At 37.6% G+C, this 20369-nt stretch overlaps 1 long non-coding RNA gene across 1 annotated transcript; it reads left to right on the top strand.

The window, feature by feature from the left end:
- Nucleotides 1-13038: 13038 nt before the first annotated feature.
- Nucleotides 13039-19273, top strand: LOC143592690 (uncharacterized). The gene is made up of 2 exons (XR_013145962.1): nt 13039-13133; nt 19210-19273. It is a non-coding gene; the product is annotated as an uncharacterized LOC143592690 (long non-coding RNA).
- Nucleotides 19274-20369: the final 1096 nt, after the last annotated feature.

Below are 20369 nucleotides of genomic sequence, written 5' to 3'. Positions count from 1 at the left end.
CTGCGACCTGTTCTGGCTCGATGCCTAAAAGTTCGGGTTCAACTGTGTAGACGCGTTCCCGTAACGAAAGTTCGGGTGATTCCTCAGGCCCGGGTGATAGGTGTTTGAATTCAACCCTTGACCATTGGAATCCCCGTAAGCATAATTAACTTCCTCGGTTTTCATCCTCCTCGTCATCATAAAACTCGGGGCAATTTTCTGCCTTATGCCAGAGTTCACCACAATCTTCAAAAAATCGGGAATTTAACACCAACTTTCCCGACTTCTTTCTTCTTACACTTTTTTAACTTAGCCAATTCACGTCCAAACTCAGTAATTCTCGCGGACTCACTCGCGACTGACTTAACGGATCTTGATGAATTACCACGTCTTCGTCTTTTAGCTGTTGCTTCTTCCTTGGAATCTTCACACATGAACTCTAAAAATTCCCAATCATCTTCCTCAGGCTGATTCAACAACTGACCATTACACGAGGCTTTAAGATGCTTTCGTTCCTCGTATGACAAACCATCAACGAAACATTTTACCAGTTCCCACAGTTCGATTTGGTGGTGTGGGCATTTTCTGATCATGTCTTTATATCTGGTAAAGGCTTCGTGAAATAACTCACCAGGTAACTGTGAAAAGTGACGAATGTCGGAACGGGCCTCGGTAGTCTTCGACTGTGAATAAGACTCGTTTAAGAAAACTTGTTGCATCTCGGCCCAGTTTCTGATACTGTGCATCGGTAGCGAATTAAACCACCCACCATCGGATACGACTGTTTATTGTTATGTCGGCTACCTCACGAATCAATCAAAAACTTTCATAATCAATCAGATTCATCAGAAAATTTCAATATGTATCAAAATCTAATAGGCTATAATAATTTGTCGGATCATTTCTTGTTTCTATCGAATCCGATTATTTAATATGACCAATTTGAGAATTTTCTAAAACTGTAGTTGTTCTCAAAATGTGTTTGTCAAATTTATCATTTTAAGAATTTTCCTTCTTTATTTTGTTTAATGTTGGTTAAATTTATCATTTGAAGAATTTTTCCTTCTATATTTTGTTATTTTCTAATTTTTCGGGGCAATTTTATAAAATAGTAATCAAGTTTCAAAAGAGTTTTACTTAGGTCACTCAACTTTAAAAGGTGTTCCAATTAAGTCACTCAACTTTCATATTTTATTAAATTAAAGGTTTTAACATGTTTTTTTTTATCGATTTTCTTTTTTGTTTCACATAAGAAATCTTTTTATCTATGTTTAGATGTTGCCGTTGAGTGGCGACGTATATTTTATTTTTTTATTTTTGAATTTTTATATAATTAATGTTTTTAAAATTTTTTTAAAATTTTACCACATATATTGCAAATTCTGACCTACACATCTTATCCTTCATTTCTTTCTTGACACACACAAAAATCGGTGAGACTCGATTTGAAAACTTAGTGACCCGATTAGAGGAAATATGTATGAGTGACCTAATTGGAATACTTTTGAAAGTTGGTTACTATTTTATGAGATATTCCTTTTTTGATGTGTAATGTATTGATGTAAAACTTTCTTTTTTGATATGAAAACCTTAAAACTTCAAGATTGATATGTCATTACCAGTGTTTTGAAACCTTGACCGATCCGACCGGGACCCGGTCTCTATACCGGGTCGGGTCTGTGTATTTGGGTCGTTTCGCAAAACACGGCTGGGTTTTGCGGGTGGCGGTCTGTCACACCCGGCCCTGAACGGCGGAAACAGCCGGGGCGCGCTCGAGTGGGGGATTGATAATTAAGCACGGGCCATTGCAAACATTCAAAGTAAGATTTTCATTGCGCATGAAATGTTTAATACAAATACATTACATTGTTTAAAAATTTCATAAAAACATCCAAGTATAAAAACTGTTGAAGATTTCAACGCCATATCCCCTTGCGCGGCGGGAACAACCACGCGCATCGAAGGGATAGAACTAAAATCTTCCAAAAAGCTAGTTTTAGATGTTCAGCGTGAGGTGCTCTAAGTGTGACTCCATGCGCTACCTAGTTATCTCCTGAAAGACACGTAAAAACATTTGAATCAGTATAAAACTGAGTGAGTTCACAAGTTTTAGTAACTTGATAAATCGTATTGCATCATAATCTTGATAAAAAATCATTCTGAAACATAATTCTGATAGCATCATTAAAACACATGCTTGGTAAAACATAGTTTCTATCAACATATTCTGATAAAATCGTTCCGCGGGTTACGCTGCGAACATTTCTGGGAACTGTGCTCGTCTGTGTAAGTGGCGCTGCCACTACGAGCGAAATAAGTAATACTGTCCCGCTGGTTACGCGCGGACACTTCTGAAAAATCGTGCTCGTCTGTGTAAGTGGCGCTGCCACTACGAGCGAATAATACCGTCCCGCGGGTTACGCGTGGACGTTGTGCCGGAAAACAAGGCGCTCGTCTGCGTAAGAGGAGCGACCTCTACGAGCGGGCTCAATCCCATAGTACTGCCCCGTGCTAGGCACTCGTCTGTGTAAGAAGTGCGACCCCTACGAGTGGGTGGATCAAACCAGCAGTCCCTACCCTTAGAGTTCCAATGGTAAAGTGATCACTTACTCGTATCGCACTCTCATCGAAAACCATAGATAACCGTTTGCATTGCTCATCATGAAACATAATTTAAACACATAATCGCTTGCATAGCTTGTAAGTATACCATGATAAAACATTATTTAAGTACGTGTCCCTCGCCCCGAAAACAGTTTAAAAGTAGTGAAAACAGTGAAAATAGGGGCTGTGAGACTCACCTGTGGTTCTTGTTAAGGGATTAATCGAGATTCGGGTTTTCTTGGTGTTGGCCTCGGGATTGAAGGTCTAGAATACGATTAAATAACAAGAAGTATATATATTAAGATCAAGAAATAGGAGAATATAAGGGTTGAAAAGTAGATCTCAAGGTTATATTCTCGGCTTACCTAGTAACAGGATCGGAAATGAAAACAACGGATGCTTGGGAGAGGATTAGTGCAAGTTTGCAGTTCTTTGAAGTGTGTTTTGAGTGATAATTTAGGTTACATATTTATAGGCAAACTCAAGGGAACACAATCCCTTGCTTTAGGGGATTGTAATCTTGTCATACCTAGGTGTAATGATGATAAAGTATGGAAATTATTATTATTTATTTAAAAGTGGAGGAGTGGATAAAAGATTTTGATTTGATTTGGACAGGACATGCAGGTCTGTGGTTGGTGAGAATAGGGTGGCTGACAGTTGACTTTTCATGTTACAGTGTGCTTTTTCAGGCACTTTTGTCAGTGTACAGTAAAAAAGTAGAAATCTCTGAAACACGCTACTGTTTCCTTTTGGGCGGGAATAATCCTCCTTAAATCTGGAGATTAGGCTAAGTGTTCTGCGCGTATAACTTTGTGCGCATAGCTTTCTGCGTGAAGGACATTTCTTTGCTGCGGGTAGGTGCGTAACCTTCTCGCAGTTAGGGGACATTGAGTTTCATTTGTAGGTTCTCCAGGTGGTCTTGGTATTTCAACATAGTGATCAGTTATGTTGAAGTCAATTCCATCTTGGAGCTTCAGACAAACTAGCTCTCAATGTTCCCGCCATGCGGGGAGGTTAGTTTCCCTTTCCGCACGCGCATAAACGATTTGGGATGCACCCGCCTTAGCATCATGCGAGACGGTCAACCCAATAGACAACATTAAGTTATGGATACATAAAACCAATACACTCGCGCATGGCGCATATAACATGTGGCCCACGCTGGTTCTTATCATGGCGCGCTCGCGTAGGGCGCACATAACAAATGCACGCGCTGATTAACATAGCGCGCTCGCGCAGGGCGCACATAACAAATGCACGCGCTGATTAACATAGCGCGCTCGCGCAGGGCGCACATAACAAATGCACGCGCTGATTATCATAGCGCGCTCGCGCAGGGCGCACATAACAAATTGCACGCGCTGATTAACATAGCGCGCTCGCGCAGGGCGCACATAACAAATGCACGCGCTGATTAACATAGCGCGCTCGCGCAGGGCGCACATAACAAATGCACGCGCTCATTAACATAGCGCGCTCGCGCAGGGCGCACATAACAAATACACGCGCTGATTAACATAGCGCGCTTGCGCAAGGCGCATATAACATAATTACCTAATATTTAGGTTGATTACTTGGTTTAAGGATTTGGGAATTTACCGGGTGTCACACGGTCGGCCCGAACTGGTTGACCCGGCGGGTGAACCGGGTGTCGTAAAACTCATTTTTTTTAATAAATCCTAAATGAAATGTGGATGCTGGGATTCAAACTTGAGATATTTTGTAGATAGAAGCTTTCATAATTAACTCATGAGCCAACCAACCAAACTTCATTGATGTCTCTATGATCAAACATAAATCGTATATATTTAAAAAGCAATGTATAAAACATAAATAAACATTAAATTTTGTTAGGCCATATGTAATGGGGCGAGAAAATTGGGCGATGGGGGCGATTGGGGGGGGGGGGACACCGCCCCCCGTGCGATATCAGGACGAATTGGGGTGGGGGGCGGGAGGCTTTTGTCGCCGGAGAGGGGTGAAAAATATTATTATTTTATTAATAATATCGTTTGACAACGATAAAAAAATAATTAAACAATATATATATATATATATATATATATATATATATATATATATATATATGGGATGGTTCAGGCGAGAGGTCATCTTACTGCAAGAAATGCGAGAAATAAATTATAACCCTTGATTAAGATTGATTTATGGACTAAAATGATTATGGCATTATTGTAATTATTGAGTCATTGTTTTTAATGTTTAATACTCCCCCTGTCCCATTATAAGTGTCATAGTTTGACTTTTCAAGTTTTTCTTTTGCAACATTGACCGTAAATATTTTTGTTCGTGTCATATAATACTTGATGAAAATTATATCAATGTAAAATACATTTAAAACCTAATCCATTCATATATTTTACATCAAGTATTATATAACACAAACAAAAATATTGTCGGTCAAAATTAAACAAGAAAGGCTTGAAAAATCAAACTATGACAAATGAGACGGAAAGAGTAATAAAGAAGGGCAATGTTGACATTTTAAAACATACGGAGGTTGCCGGTAGTCCCCAACAATTTATGCTTTTGTCATTCATTATTCCCCAAAATTGCTTACATGTCAAAAGTCATTAAATCAAGAAAGATATTTCCATTACTTCAAACATTTGAAGGCAATTATTAATAAGCATTTAAAAAGGAAAGCTATAGGGTGAAAATAATTTTGCTACATTGAGATATACATTATGAATTTCAAAACCATATAGTTATTGAAAGCCTATATCTAAGTAGTTATTATTTTTTTTACGTGATTTTCCTACACATACTATGAACAGGGCCGATGCTTTAGAGACTAAAGCTTGGGCTTTAGGCCCACCAAATATTGAGGCCCCAATTTTTAAAAAAAAATAAAAATGATATATCATATTATAAAAGTTTTAAGTTGAGTAGAGAAAAGATGAATGGTCTAGTACTCTAGTGTAGTGGCAAATCAAATAAGGTTCTCTCACTTTCATTGTTGTCAATCAGGGAGGGATCGAATCTCCCTTGCATGAAGTTCAATTTTTTGGTGTGGGAAATCAATTCAAGGGCCATATAATTCCAAATTAAATTACATTTATATTTACCTAAAAGAAAAGGATTAACTCATTATTTATTTAAAAGAAAAGGCTTAACTCAGTAATTCTATCTAATACTTCAATTCTTAACATAAAAACTAATTCGATAACCTAAGCTTATACTATATATTCCAATCAAATTTATTTCGAGTTTAGAAAATTATATTTCTAACATTATATTAGTTATGACTCAATCTATAAAAAATTGGGATAATATATGCGTATTATAATTGTAAATGTGTGTGTTGAGAATATCAAATGTTAGTGTTGTCGTCCACACGATGTTTTTAATATATCTTTCAATCAAGTTAATTTTAAGTCGTGTTCTAACATATTTATATATTATTTGGTTTCTTAATTAAGAGACAAAATTAAAATTGCCATGTAATAGTTTATATTATAAAAATAGTGCGACTATACAAAAATAGAACTATGGTTTTAAATTAACTTATTTGTCTAATCAAATGTGAAGCGGAACAAATAAAAAAATTGAAAAGCGAGACCCTTTTTTTAATAAGGCAAATTGATAAGTGTGACCATTTTTTAATAAGGCCCTGAAATTTTAATTTGCTTTAGGACACCAAAATGGTTGGGCCGTCACTGACTACGAATGATGGAAATTTTAGCATGAATAGTCTGTTTAAGATATTTAGTATTTGTATGTAGGTAGTTGTTATAGTTTATCTATTTGTTTTATTAATGTGGAGGAATAACGATATGTCGGTATAAATACATGTTCGTTGTGTTGGAATAAGCCAGGACAAACCACTTTTTGAGATGTTTATTATTAACTAGTATCGTGTTGTGAATGTAAGACTAATTTTGAGATGTGTTGTGATTTTTCCATGTATGTTTTTTTAATGTTTCGTCTCGCATACATGTGAATATGCAGTTTTGTAGTAAAAATGTAGTGTGTGGGAACAATGTGCAGATGTGTAGCATGAATTTGAAGAGATGTAGGTAGAATTTGAAGGCATGCAGCAACAAATTATGGTAGCGTAGGACGACATTGAAGATATGTAGAAAGAACTTAACAACATGTAGGCAAAATTTATAGATGTTGTGGAAGAAATTGAAAAATATCTAGAAAGAATTTGAAGATGCGTAGAAAGACATTATACTTGTGTAGAGTGAAACATTCGGCTTTAAAGTTGTTATAAATAGATAAACATCTTCTATAACTTTGAATTGTTTTTTTATTTGATAATGTAGTTAAAAAAAGAAAAGAAAAAAACAATCCGATGTGAAGAACAGGTCCGGCTCCGAGAAAGCAAAAAAAATTTTGGGTTGAAGCCGAAAATTTTTTAGGCCTTAATTAAAAAGGAGTATTTTGTTGGTTTAAACAATTAAATTTTTATATAGGTTTATTTGGTTATAATTTGGGTTGCGTAAAATTTTTTTGTATAAAAATATGATTAAACATGTCTCAAATGAGACTTGAATTCATGACTTACTGGTTGAGAGTAATACTCATTTGCCACTAGAACAAGCTTATGGTCATGTAATTAAGTTTAAACATTAAATATACATATTATTTTTAATAAAAATAATTTTTTATAAAAAAAATAAAAAAATTCGGGCCTAACGGGGTGTCGGGCCTGTGGCCGTCGGCCACCCCGCCACCCATATGGGCCGGCCCTGTAGAAGAAATATGTTGAATTCAAATATTAATTTAAAATTTATATTTGGTAGATAAATGTATAATAGTAAATACAAGCCTGAAATAGTGGAGTTAACTAAATTAACATAGTCAACCAATTTACTATTATACCCTTCTAATAAAATTAAATATAAACTAAAAAGAAAACTTTTGATTGGTTGGAATCATTTCTCGCATTTCTCTCAATAACTTGATTTCTCTCTTGAACTTAAACCTATATATATAAACATACACATTCTTCTTCATTTCATACACAATTCATACCCAAATTCTTAAAAAAATCTAGCAAAATGAATCCTAAAAACAACCCGAACCAACCGAATCCCGTGGAAATCACCGCTACCATGAGAGAAATCATCAAAAAAACACGAAAAGTTTGCCGAGAAACTCAACGATACCATGAGAGAAACCAACAAACAATACGAAAAGATTGCTGCTATGATGAAATTGCGGGAAATGAGTAAATAATACGAATCATTCAAAGCGGCCGGGTTACATGAAAAAGCCGCATGATTGCAACGACGACGAATTGAAAAAATGTGCGAATATTATGGATATTAGTATTTTTTTTTAGTTATGTATTTTTTTTATTTTTAGTTATGTATTTTTTTTTGTATTTCTTTTTATTATTTAATTTTCTTGGTTTTTATTTGTTTAGTTTAAATATAAAAAGAAAATAATAAAAAAAATACCGTGGGCCCAGTTTGTAACCCCTTCACAGCTACACCATTACACCCCAAAAACAAATTCTCACCATTTGCTGACTGGGCGCCACATGTCACAAAACGCCCCAATTTGTAGCCCCTCCACTACACATAGCCTTATTAATATTATCTTTTGTTATTATTTTATTTTTATATGTACATGAATTATATATATAGGTAAATACATATTTAAATTATTTATGGCATCATCCGGGTCAAACACCGGTCTGTCCTCTTGGGTCGGTCCAACCTTTGACCCAGTTGGAGAAACAATGTAATGATGAAGGTATAAAAAAGTATATTTAATTGAAAATGAGAGTGAAAATATAGTGATTTTAGTGTAATTTTGGATTTTGAAATATGGTAATGGATGAGAATGCTGTTAGAACATCATAAATGGGAAAATAGGGTTTGTTGATCTTTAAGAACACCGACTAGAAGAGAGAGGATGAATGAAGTCTGCTAGTCTCATTCATGATTACATATCATTTGTCTGTGAGAGGAAAATGTTGGCTATGTGAGAGGAAGGAGAGAAGTAGGATTCGTCCTTGAGAAATGAAACAGAACATGGGTATTGGGGGTCGATGGACATGTGATGTGGAGTCGGCTCGTAACAGGATGTGTTGTGGATTCTATTAGGTAAATTAGTTGAACTATTTACAAATAGAGGAAGTACATCAATAAAACATTATTAAAACTTGAATAGTATTTCTAATTAATTAGAAGAGTTTAGTCGTCACCAAGGGTTGGCTATTTCTAACTATTTTGGTACCAAGTCCCTTTTTTTTCCATTTTATGATAAACAATTTTCTCATAGTCAAATTATTGTAGGTTTATAAATAACCATATTTTAAAAGAGAAACATATTTAGGCATGTTAGAAGATTTGGCTCTTTCAATTATGTAGAAACTTAGAGGCGGGTGAGTAGGTTTTTAACTTGTTCAAAGATGTTAATTTTGTTTGTAAATCTTTTAATTATTTAAGAAGTATGCAAGTATGTAAAGAGTATAAGGGAAGCAAATGACAAAGCCGATTTAGAAAAGTTCAAGTAGATAGCAATGAATCCACTCTACGCCATCTCCTCGATTCTTCAATTAGTAGTTTCTTTTAACGAAAGAGATCACCAGTACACTAAGCCTTTAACTAATTCAATGACAGTGATTACATTGTAAAAACCTTTCACTAATCAAGGTAGTGGTTACCTTCTTCGTCTCACTAAACTCGAGAGGCATTTATCACCTCTCTCACAAATCACCGCATAAGTGTGGCGAGCAAGGCCATCTCCGAGAACCATTTAAAATTTTGGGACGGGTAAAAAAACAGACTCCCTGAAATCGCATTCTCAATTATGTAATAGATAATTTGACAATTTTACCAATAAGGTTGCATTTCAAAAGCCCAAAACAAACAAATAATAATACATACGTTACTAAAATGACTCATATAAAACTATGATTAACGTTTTTTTCTATAAAAGAAACAAGACTAATTGTGGGAATTGAACCAATTACCTTTATTTCCATAGTTTCGAGCATTTTTCATTTAACAAAAGAGGCGTTTTGTTGATTTTTATGTTTAAACAAAATTATTTAGAAAATATAAATTTTAACTTTTTTAACAATTATGATCCTCTCGAAAGAGCGTACCTGGGTCCGTCGCCCTCATCACCCTCCCATTGGGTCGGGCATGATGGTGAGCCCCTCACAAACTAATCACTACAATAAAACTAGTGATATCTCATCATACACGAATGAATAAGATAACACAACTCTTTTATTTTTGCTCTTGATCTTCTTCTTAATCTCTTTTTAATCAAAATGATGTTAAATTTGAATGATCTTATAATGAGAGATATATTCAATGCGTATATGTGAAAACATAGAGCAAAAGGAGTCAGGAAAATAGGCTGTGAAGGCTTCAGTTATAGGCGCAACAACACAAAACTAACAACCGGACCATCCGCGCTTGCTATATATGGCGCTTAATCCAGCGACCGTGAACAGCCAGTCCACTATATCTTGGTTGTTCTGTTTGAGAATGTTGTACTTAGTCTTGTCCACTTTTGAGAGTAATTTTTCCAGAATTAGGACTTATTTTAGTAACCAAATGATCCTAATCCTTTTCAAAAGATATTGTAACCATTATTGTGGGTGCAACTTTTGTATGTTGGCTCTCTGATTGTATTCTTCCCATTTATGTCAAAACTAGATCTCTTCACCGAATATATGTTTCTTTTATTTTAGAAACCTCAAAATTTGTTTGCCTTCTTTCAAAACTCGGAAGTCTTTTTTAAATAAAACCTTTAAAATCTCTGGCTAAGACCTTTGTAAAAACTAAAAAGTCTTTTGCTTTTGGTAAAATATATTTTATATAACTTGTTATGTTACTTCTGTTTTAGTCTCTCTAAGATTACAACATATTTATGTTGTATATCCACTTCGTGAAGTTCTTACATTTCTTAATCTTATACTCATGTAGTAGACGTAATGAATTAATAGTTAATCTTCATATTCTTGATGTAGTGTTTGTGTTAAATTGTTGTTATGACTTAAGATGGCTCATTTAATGTTTAAGAACATTTATGTGACATATAATCTATCATTAATGAATTATTACAAATCATTTTGAGTCGGATCATTATCAATCGTAAAGTTAAAATACAAAGAGAGACAAAATGAGAAGTGTGAGAAGGATTTATAACCACACAAAAATCCACTTAAAAATAAATTAAAAAATAATAAAAAAAATTATAACTCAAAATATAAATAAAGAACGAAAAAAATAAAAAAACTAAAATGTTTCCATCATCATTCATGTTAAAAAAACAAAAAAAAATTGACGAAAAGACACAATGACAATAATAAACAAAAGACACAATTATAACTAAAAAAAGACACAATAGATCGCAAAATATAACACAATGTAAAACAAAATATAGCACAATGTTTTAGTATTACAACACAATATAAAGAAAAAAGACAATGTTAAACAAAAAAAGACACAATCAATAACGAAAATAAACACAAAACACAATGATAAACAAAAAAATGCGATTTTTTTCACTTACCGTTGTTTTTTTTTGTGAGATCGAGAAAGACGATGGAAACATTTTTCTGTTTTTAATTTTTTCATTTTTTATTCAATTTTGAGTTATGATTTATTTTATTTTTTATTTTATTTTTAAATTTTAAGGGGTTTTTTTGTGTGACTACAAATTATTTTCATCCTTGTTATTTTTGTTCTCTTTAACTTGACTCTCATTATCAAATCAATTAAATTCATTAAAGTATAAAGCACATTCAAAATTAGTAATATTCTTTATAGATCTTTAGTGATTGTATCAGTCCAATCTTAGCCACAAGATGGTGAGAGCGAGGGGATGAGTGTTTGTTAAGCTTATTACATTATCATTCACAACACTCACACAAAAGACGGGGTGAATTATAGAGAATATACAAGAGACTATAAAGATGATCACCACCATCTCAATGAGACGTTTGTAAGGGTGAACACTATTCATTTTAGTAAGACATTCACAAGAAGATTGCCCATCCGATTAATGATACGATTGGGGTAATTCTTTACACATTAATACAAGCACGAAGTTGCGGTAATCACTACCCTCTTAAAATTTGTAAATGTGACCACTGTCTTGTTTAATGAGAAGTTTGATAGTGAATATAAACTATTGTTGCATACCAAGGAGTGGGCGTAAGGTGGATTTGTTAATATTCACCTTAACCATTATAAATCTTTGTGTCTTTATATTGATTTATTCTTTACTTCATTCACCATAGTAACTACAAGAAATGCTTTAGGGGCGACACTTTTAGGGGCGACGTATGGCAATCCGCGTTGATATGGATATTGATAAACGCTAGCCATTGATTTGGATATTGATCAACGGCTAGGGATTTAGCGTACGGCAATAGGGGGCGACTCGTCGCCCCTAATACCCTTATATATCACTTTTCCCACCTACTTTTCACCATGTCCCTCCAATAATCTCTCATCCATATGTGCCGACGATTTCCGGCCACCACCTCCTAGCCCTCTTCTTTCGCACCGCCACCATCTCCTCACCTGCGTCTGCTGCCACCACCGTGCCGCACCACCACGGTTCCCGTCACCACCTGGGTCGGCGACGTCATGCCACGAGGTCATGGGGGGAGATGGTGTCGAGGATCCGCCACCTCCCGGAGGTTTTGGACGAGGTTGTCATGAGGAGGACGATAAGTCTTATATAGTTTATTTATTTATTTATTGATTATATATTGCGACTAATAAATTTTATTAATTTTTGTAGTTGTTCCGGTTCAAAAAGTAAGGGGTACTGCGAAAAATATAAAACTGATATATGCATTTACAAAAAAGGCAGGAAGCCTTTAAGGCTTACTTCTGATAGATGTGTCACATTTACTCCCATTGGTGATGTAGGAGATATGCTTATTCAGGAGGTTGGGAGTTACATGTGGAGAAACATCGCGTTTGATAAAGACTATTGGGCATGTGTTTACGAAACAGAAAAGAACGAGCTCAACGAATATGTGTGTATGTGATTTATAAATTTAATATGTTTATTAGTTCATTATTAGTTTTTTACAAGACTAACTTATTTTAATTAATTCCTGGCAATATTTTGATTTTGATGAGATTGAGCGGGATCCTCAATGCAAATTGTTAAAAGGTGGCATTGAAGCGGCAATCATTAAACGATATAGAGGCCGGAAATCGAATGCAAAAACACACTTTAACAAGGTGGGAGGATCTAAGGATACAGAGGAAACAAAGAAAAAGAGGCCCCAATAAATGTCGAGTGAAAATTGGAAGAAAACATTTGACTTTTTTTTTGTTCCGAGTCACATAAAAACCAGTCAGTGGTTAACCTAGACAATTGAAAACTTCAAAAATACCCAAACCGCGGGGGGACAGTGACATACAATAGCTATAGTTTCAAAAATGTAAGGTTCTTATTTATATAATGTTTTTATTGTATAATCTAATTTTTAATGTTATATACAGAATATGAACAAGCTACAAACGTTTAAGAAAGCGCATACTCGTCGTGATGGGACGTTTGACAACAAGCTAGCCGAGCAACAATATGTAAGTGTCGAAGCACGAAATGAATCTAACCTGATCCATGACGATGTTTCCACGGATTTTTGAGATGAACGAACCACGTCTTAATCTTCTTCTTCTTCTGCTTGAGACCTGCGATGGCTTCTGGGGGTGTGGAGGTGACTGCTAAGATATCCTGAGGATTTCTTGTTCACAGACACAAAAAGTGGTGGTGGCTCTTATTGAGCATGCCCCCTAACAAGGAGGTGGAGACCTCCTTATATAGAGAGCCTCATGGCCACCATCATGATACCCTAATGGGCCTGGCCCAGTTAGGGTTACCTCCACAAAACCCCCTCAGCCCAATAGCATTGTATTAGTCCGTGTAATAAAATAAGCCAAACATAATAGATTTAGGGTCGTAGAACCGGGTTTTAGTACCATACCCCTACAAGCCCCCCAAGTCCAGCGTTGCTCCTGGGCGCGCAAGCGTCTAGGTGGAGCGCTGGACTTTATAAGGTGTGAGGCGGTTTTTTTCCCTTTTCTTTGGCCTTGTCTTTATTGTCTTTTGAGTTTTGAGAGGTTTTCTTCATGATGGTGACATGTTGTAATAAAAGCCTGCGCGCGAGGCGACTTACGAGCTATAGTAATAATGAAGCTTGCGCGTGAGGCGGCTTACGAGCTATAATAATAATGAAGCTTGCGCGTGAGGCGACTTACGAGCTATAATAATGAAGCTGGCGCGAGAGGCGACTTACGAGCTACAACAATAATGAAGCCTGCGCGCATGGCGACTTATGCGATGTAATAATAATGAAGCTGGCGCGAGAAGCGACTTAAGAGCTATAATAATAATGAAGCTTGCGCGTGAGGCGACTTACGAGCTATAATAATGAAGCTGGCGCGAGAAGCGACTTAAGAGCTATAATAATAATGAAGCTTGCGCGTGAGGCGATTTACGAGCTATAATAATGAAGCTGGCGCGAGAAGCGACTTAAGAGCTATAATAATAATGAAGCTTGCGCGCATGGCGACTTACGAGCTATAATAATAATGAAGCTGGCGCGAGAGGCGACTTACGAGCTAAAATAATAATAAAGCGGCGCGAGAGGCGACTTACGAGCTGTAATAATAATGAAGCTGGCGCGAGAAGCGATTTACGAGCTGTAATAATAATAAAGCTTGCGCGTGAGGCGACTTACGAGCTGTAACAATAATGAAGCTGGCGCGAGAAGCGACTTAAGAGCTATAATAATAATGAAGCCTGCGCGTGAGGCGACTTACGAGCTATAATAATGAAGCTGGCGCGAGAAGCGACTTAAGAGCTATAATAATAATGAAGCTTGCGCGCATGGCGACTTACGAGCTATAATAATAATGAAGCTGGCGCGAGAGGCGGCTTACGAGCTATAATAATAACGAAGCTTGCGAACATGGCGACTTATGAGCTGTAATAATAATGAAGCTGGCGCGAGAAGCGACTTACGAGCTAAAGTAATAATGAAGCTGGCGCGAGAAGCGACTTACGAGCTGTAATAATAATGAAGCTGGCGCGAGAAGCGACTTACGAGCTGTAATAATAATGAAGCTTGCGCGTGAGGCGGCTTACGAGCTATAATAATAACGAAGCTTGCGCGCATGGCGACTTATGAGCTGTAATAATAATGAAGCTGGCGCGAGAAGCGATTTACGAGCTAAAATAATAATGAAGCTGGCGCGAGAAGCGACTTACGAGCTGTAATAATAATGAAGCTTGCGCGCATGGCGACTTATGAGCTGTAATAATAATGAAGCTGGCGCGAGAAGCGACTTACGAGCTAAAATAATAATGAAGCTGGCGCGAGAAGCGACTTATGTAACACCCCGACCAAAGGCGGATTATACATCGGGGCGCCACATATTGTTTCATTACTCGTGACACTATTGGGTGTCAATATTTAATAAATACATTCATTCGCGCACGCGCAAAGTAGACATAAGATAACATAATTTATCATAAATCAACATATTATAAATCATAATAATCGAACAGCAATAACTTGTCTTGATACATTTTAATCTAGGTTCAAAATAAAGAAAACTTCCTACGTGTCCACAAGCTCCAAATGTAGCTACAGCAAACCTGAACATGTGTTAAAATAAAACGTCAAACACTTGCGTGTTTGTGAGAAATCAAGTTTAATACAATACATAGATAACAATAAATCTGCGCGCAACATGTGTATGTCTGGTTTTCAACAAGGGTGTAATCCGATCGGGACCAAATCTAAGATTCATAGACTGCCAGTGCTCACAATTGAGCTCACAAACAAGAAAGACTGTGCAAGTGTAAACAAAAGAGAAAATCATAAACGATAGTTCTCCCGTGTTCATCTAATGGTACCATGAGAACTGCGGAATAGACCGACAAGACGGTTAATGATCCACACATACAAATAAACAGCCAAGTCTACGTCCTCAACACATGGGATACTGCGCGACTAAAGTTCATAAACAAGTTTAAGACTCTAAGTTTGTATGAACACATGAACATCCCAAAACATTAAATATAAAAGGGATTAGGTACGAGATTACTCACTTGATAAACGGTGCGGTGTAAGATAAAGCAAGAACCAACTTTAAACAAGCACAAGTTAACCTATAAATAAGATTATTGTTTTAATGATTGGTTTTAAGTCTTGATTATAAGTTAGCATAATTAATAAGTAAATTATTATATATAATATATATTACCGGAAAAGCAGGGCAGAACAGGGAGGAAGACGGAGGCAGAGAGGGAGGCGACAGAGGATCAACGGCAGAGAGCAAGGAAGAACAGGAGAGTTTAAGTGCTTTGTGTGTGTAGTGTTAGGAAATTAACATTATTATTTATAGGGAAACCCTAGGGAACACAATCCCTAGAAAAGGGGAAAAGATCTCAAAAAGCAAAAGATTCCAAAAGCAAAAGATATCAAAGGATATGGCAGCTGCAGGGGACAAGGAAAAGCTGACAGGTAACAGTAAACAGGCATGGGCGGGTCAGATAAAGGTACTGGTCAAGCATGGAAAAGCAGATCTCAAAAGATAATGTCAGTCACTTTTTCTGTCAACCAATGGGGTTGGTGCGCATGCTGCGCCAAAAGTGGCTTTTCAGACATAAAATAGGTCAGGTCAACAGCACAGAGGATAAGACAACACAAAAGCGAACAGGCTGGATAAAACATAAGAAAAGATAAGTCTAGCGCGAGAAAGCTGCGCGCAAGAAGGCTAAGGCGCGCCGCGGGAAGAATCACATTTCTTAGCGCGCCGCGGGAGGAACTACAATTCCTAGCGCGCCGCGGGAAGAACTATAATTCTTCGCGCGTCGTGGGATGAACTACGATTCTTAGCGCGCTGCGAGAAGAACTACAAATCCTTAGCGCGTCGCGGGAAGAACTACCGTTCTTAGCGCGCTGCGAGAAGAATTACAATTCTTAGCGCGCTGCGAGAAGAGTTCGTCTCGCGTATCGCTGGAACAGCTGGTCATCACGCAGGCTTCCTTGTAAGGAGTCTGGCGCGTGGAGCTGCGCAGACAACCTTAGGCGGGAAGAAACAAAGGACAAGGAGAGTTGGGAGAAAAAAGAGGGAAACAAGGCTGAGGGGCGGAACGACGACAAGAGAGAGAAAGAGGCGGGACGGCAACAAGAGGGAAAAGAAGGCGGAAAGAAAGAGAGGAAGGAGAGGCGGGAAGGAAAATATATTATTATTATTAAAAGTAAAATATAAGTATAAATAAATATTAAATCATAAAAGAAAGAGATCGGATAAGGGAAACGGGTACCTGGGTCGGGTCGGATCGGGGCAGATGTCACAACTTACGAGCTGTAATAATAATGAAGCTGGCGCGAGAAGCGACTTACGAGCTGTAATAATAATGAAGCTTGCGCGTGAGGCGACTTACGAGCTGTAGCATAATAAAGCCTGCGCGTGAGGCGTCTTACGAGCTACTTTATGTCCCGCGCCACGTGCAGATGTTGCATGCGCGTGCGCGTGGACTTTGGTTTTGCGTTATGCGCCACGCGCAGATGTTGCATGCGCGTTTGTGTAGACTGTGATATGTGTGAGCATGTGATGCGTAAGCATGTGTAATATGCGTGAGCATATGTGATGCGTGAGCATATGGTATGAGTATTCCCAACCCTTAAGTTTGGCGTGTAGCCATATGGGATATTATGAGGATTCCCAACCTTGAAGTTTGGCGCGTAGCCATATGGGATATTATGAGGATTCCCATCCTTGGCGCGTAGCCATATGGGATGTTATGAGGATTCCCAACCTTGGCGCGTAGCCATATGGGATACTATGAGGGTTCCCAATCTTGAAGTTTGGCGCGTAGCCATATGGGATATTATGAGGATTCCCAACCTTGAAGTTTGGCGCGTAGCCATATGGGATATTATGAGGATTCCCATCCTTGGCGCGTAGCCATATGGGATATTATGAGGATTCTCATCCTTGGCGCGTAGCCATATGGGATATTATGAGGATTCCCATCCTTGGCGTGTAGCCCTATGGGATATTATGAGGATTCCCAACCTTGGCGCGTAGCCATATGGGATATTATGAGGATTCCCAACCTTGGCGCGTAGCCATATGGGATATTATGAGGATTCCCAACCTTGAAGTTTGGCGCGTAGCCATATGGGATATTATGAGGATTCCCAACCTTGAAGTTTGGCGCGAGGCCTGATGCGCACATGCACGGCGATGGAGTGGTGACTCGTGTGTGCGCGTGCATGGCGGAGGTCTCTTGCGCAAAGCCCAGATGATGGTTTCCGCGGCGGCACATGCACGGCTGTGGAGTGAGAATCCGCGGGCGCGCGTACATGGCGGCGGAAGTCTGGTACTTTCTGGATCTGCAATTTTAGAGTCAGATCTGTAACTTTAGACCTAAAATCCGGGTCTGTAATCTAGGCCTAGATCTGTAAATCGGATCTGGACAGATCCGAAGCCCGTAGCAGATTTAAAACCATCACAGATTCGGAGACCTGATCATTTGAATCAGGCCGTTTCTTCTTGCCCAGATCTGGAAGCCTCTTTTTAGATCTATGGATCTTTTTGAGCTTTAATAGAACAAGCTTTGAAGCCTTTTTTCTGTAAACTTCCAGATCTGGGTTTTTCCTGGGAGAGATCCGACAGCCGAGATGAAGATCGAAGGGCAGTTCGTTGCCGTCCCACGGATGGCGCCAATGTCGAAGCACGAAATGAATCTAACTTGATCCATGACGATGTTTCCACAGATTTTTGAGATGAACGAACCACGTCTTAATCTTCTTCTTCTTCTGCTTGAGACCTGCGATGGCTTCTGGGGGTGTGGAGGTGACTGCTAAGATATCCTGAGGATTTCTTGTTCACAGACACAAAAAGTGGTGGTGGCTCTTATTGAGCATGCCCCCTAACAAGGAGGTGGAGACCTCCTTATATAGAGAGCCTCATGGCCACCATCATGATACCCTAATGGGCCTGGCCCAGTTAGGGTTACATCCACAAAACCCCCTCAGCCCAATAGCATTGTATTAGTCCGTGTAATAAAATAAGCCAAACATAATAGATTTAGGGTCGTAGAACCGGGTTTTAGTACCATACCCCTACAGTAAGTATATATTTAAAGTGTATTTTTCATACACACACACACACAAACATTTGAGAAAGAACATACTCAACTTTTTTTTTAAATTACAGAATGATTTAAGGCCAGATTTAGAATCTCAAGCTGAGGCCAACAATGAAGGAGAATATGAAGAAAGTCCCGAGCCACTATCGAATGCGGTCGAGGTATTCGAAAAGGTGATGGGTCCTCGACGCGGTTGTATTGGAGGGATTAGTCGTAAACCTAGAGCTTCTTTACCCCGATCGTTGAGTCGTGTTGATCATCTTCAGCCGGAGCAGACACCGCCTCCACCAATGACACATGTAATCAAAACTAGTTTATGTTATTATTTTCATTATAATTGGTGAATGTATTGGATAGGTCAAAATGATCCTAGCACGCTTAATAGACTAAAACTCTATTGTGTTATATTAATAGTGTATTAAAAAGTTGTATATTGGTAGTATTAAGTTTTTATGTGTTTTCTTACAACATATGCATCTTATATTGTAGGCCCAAATTGCTAGTTTATTTCAAGATCCAAATTTTCTACATCACCTAGACGAATATCACAATCGCCAAAAAGAATAAGGCAAAGACAACGAGGATGACATGAATGAGGGCGACGAATGATAAGTATGGATCTTAATTAACTAGCTACTCTATCGGTTTAATTAGTACTAGTAAGTTGCCATTTATGTGCTTTTATAAGTTGATATTATATATATGAATCGTTGTGACAAGTGTTTGTATATAACTAGCGTAATATCTGGAAATAGCCGGAAATACGATTTTTTTTTAATTTTAGAGGCCTTTAGGGTTTTAGGGGCGACGGGGGCGCCCCTTATACCTCACTGGAGTGTCACCGGAGTTTAATCGAAAACGTTTTAGCGACGACACCAATAGGGACGAAATATACTTTTAGGTGCGACACCTATTAGGGGCGACATGTACTTTTAGGGACGAAAAATGGGTTATTAAAGACAAGGCAATAGAGGCGCCTCTTTAGAGACGACCCGTCGCGCCTAAAAGTATTAGAGGCGATATTTGAGGCTTTTAGGGGCGACATGTGTCGTCCCTAAAACACCCTTTTCTTGTAGTGCATGATCTCAAAACATCAATAACTTTTTTTAATATTGGAAACTACGAAACTATCCAAGAGATTGTTCATTAATTATCCAGAGAAATTATTTAAAGATTGTTCATTAAACTTGGAAGTATTATTTATTAATTCGATTTGACTCATTACGTATATTGTTAATAACAAGTGATATAACAACACGAAATTATTATATGATGCGTGACAATTTTTTGATAGCCACATGATTTTTTTTTTCTAATGCCAATTGCATAATTACTAAATATTATATATGCATTATTCCTTATTTTAATTTAAAGGTTTCTTATGAGTTGTTTAGGAATTAGGAATTGTTAAATGTGCATATTTTATGTGGTCAATGGCCAGCAGAGACTTGTTAGAATAAAAGCGAATCATGAATCATTCCTTGTTATATAATCATTTTACAGACTTGATTTGCATGTAACCAAAATTATTTGATACACGATTATACATGATACTATGATATTATATATGTAGCAGATTGGGCTGGCTGGTCAAATTAAACAAGTTCTAGCTTTCAGGAATAAAAGAACGTCCCTCGTGTTGAAATGAG

The sequence above is a fragment of the Bidens hawaiensis genome, unplaced genomic scaffold, assembly GCF_021521415.1.
Source record: "Bidens hawaiensis isolate Kalapana, Puna unplaced genomic scaffold, B.hawaiensis_p1.1 tig00041155_1, whole genome shotgun sequence".
Classification (NCBI taxonomy): domain Eukaryota; kingdom Viridiplantae; phylum Streptophyta; class Magnoliopsida; order Asterales; family Asteraceae; genus Bidens; species Bidens hawaiensis.
Note: the sequence above shows the minus strand (reverse complement) of the source record. Positions and strands in the feature narration are given on the sequence as shown.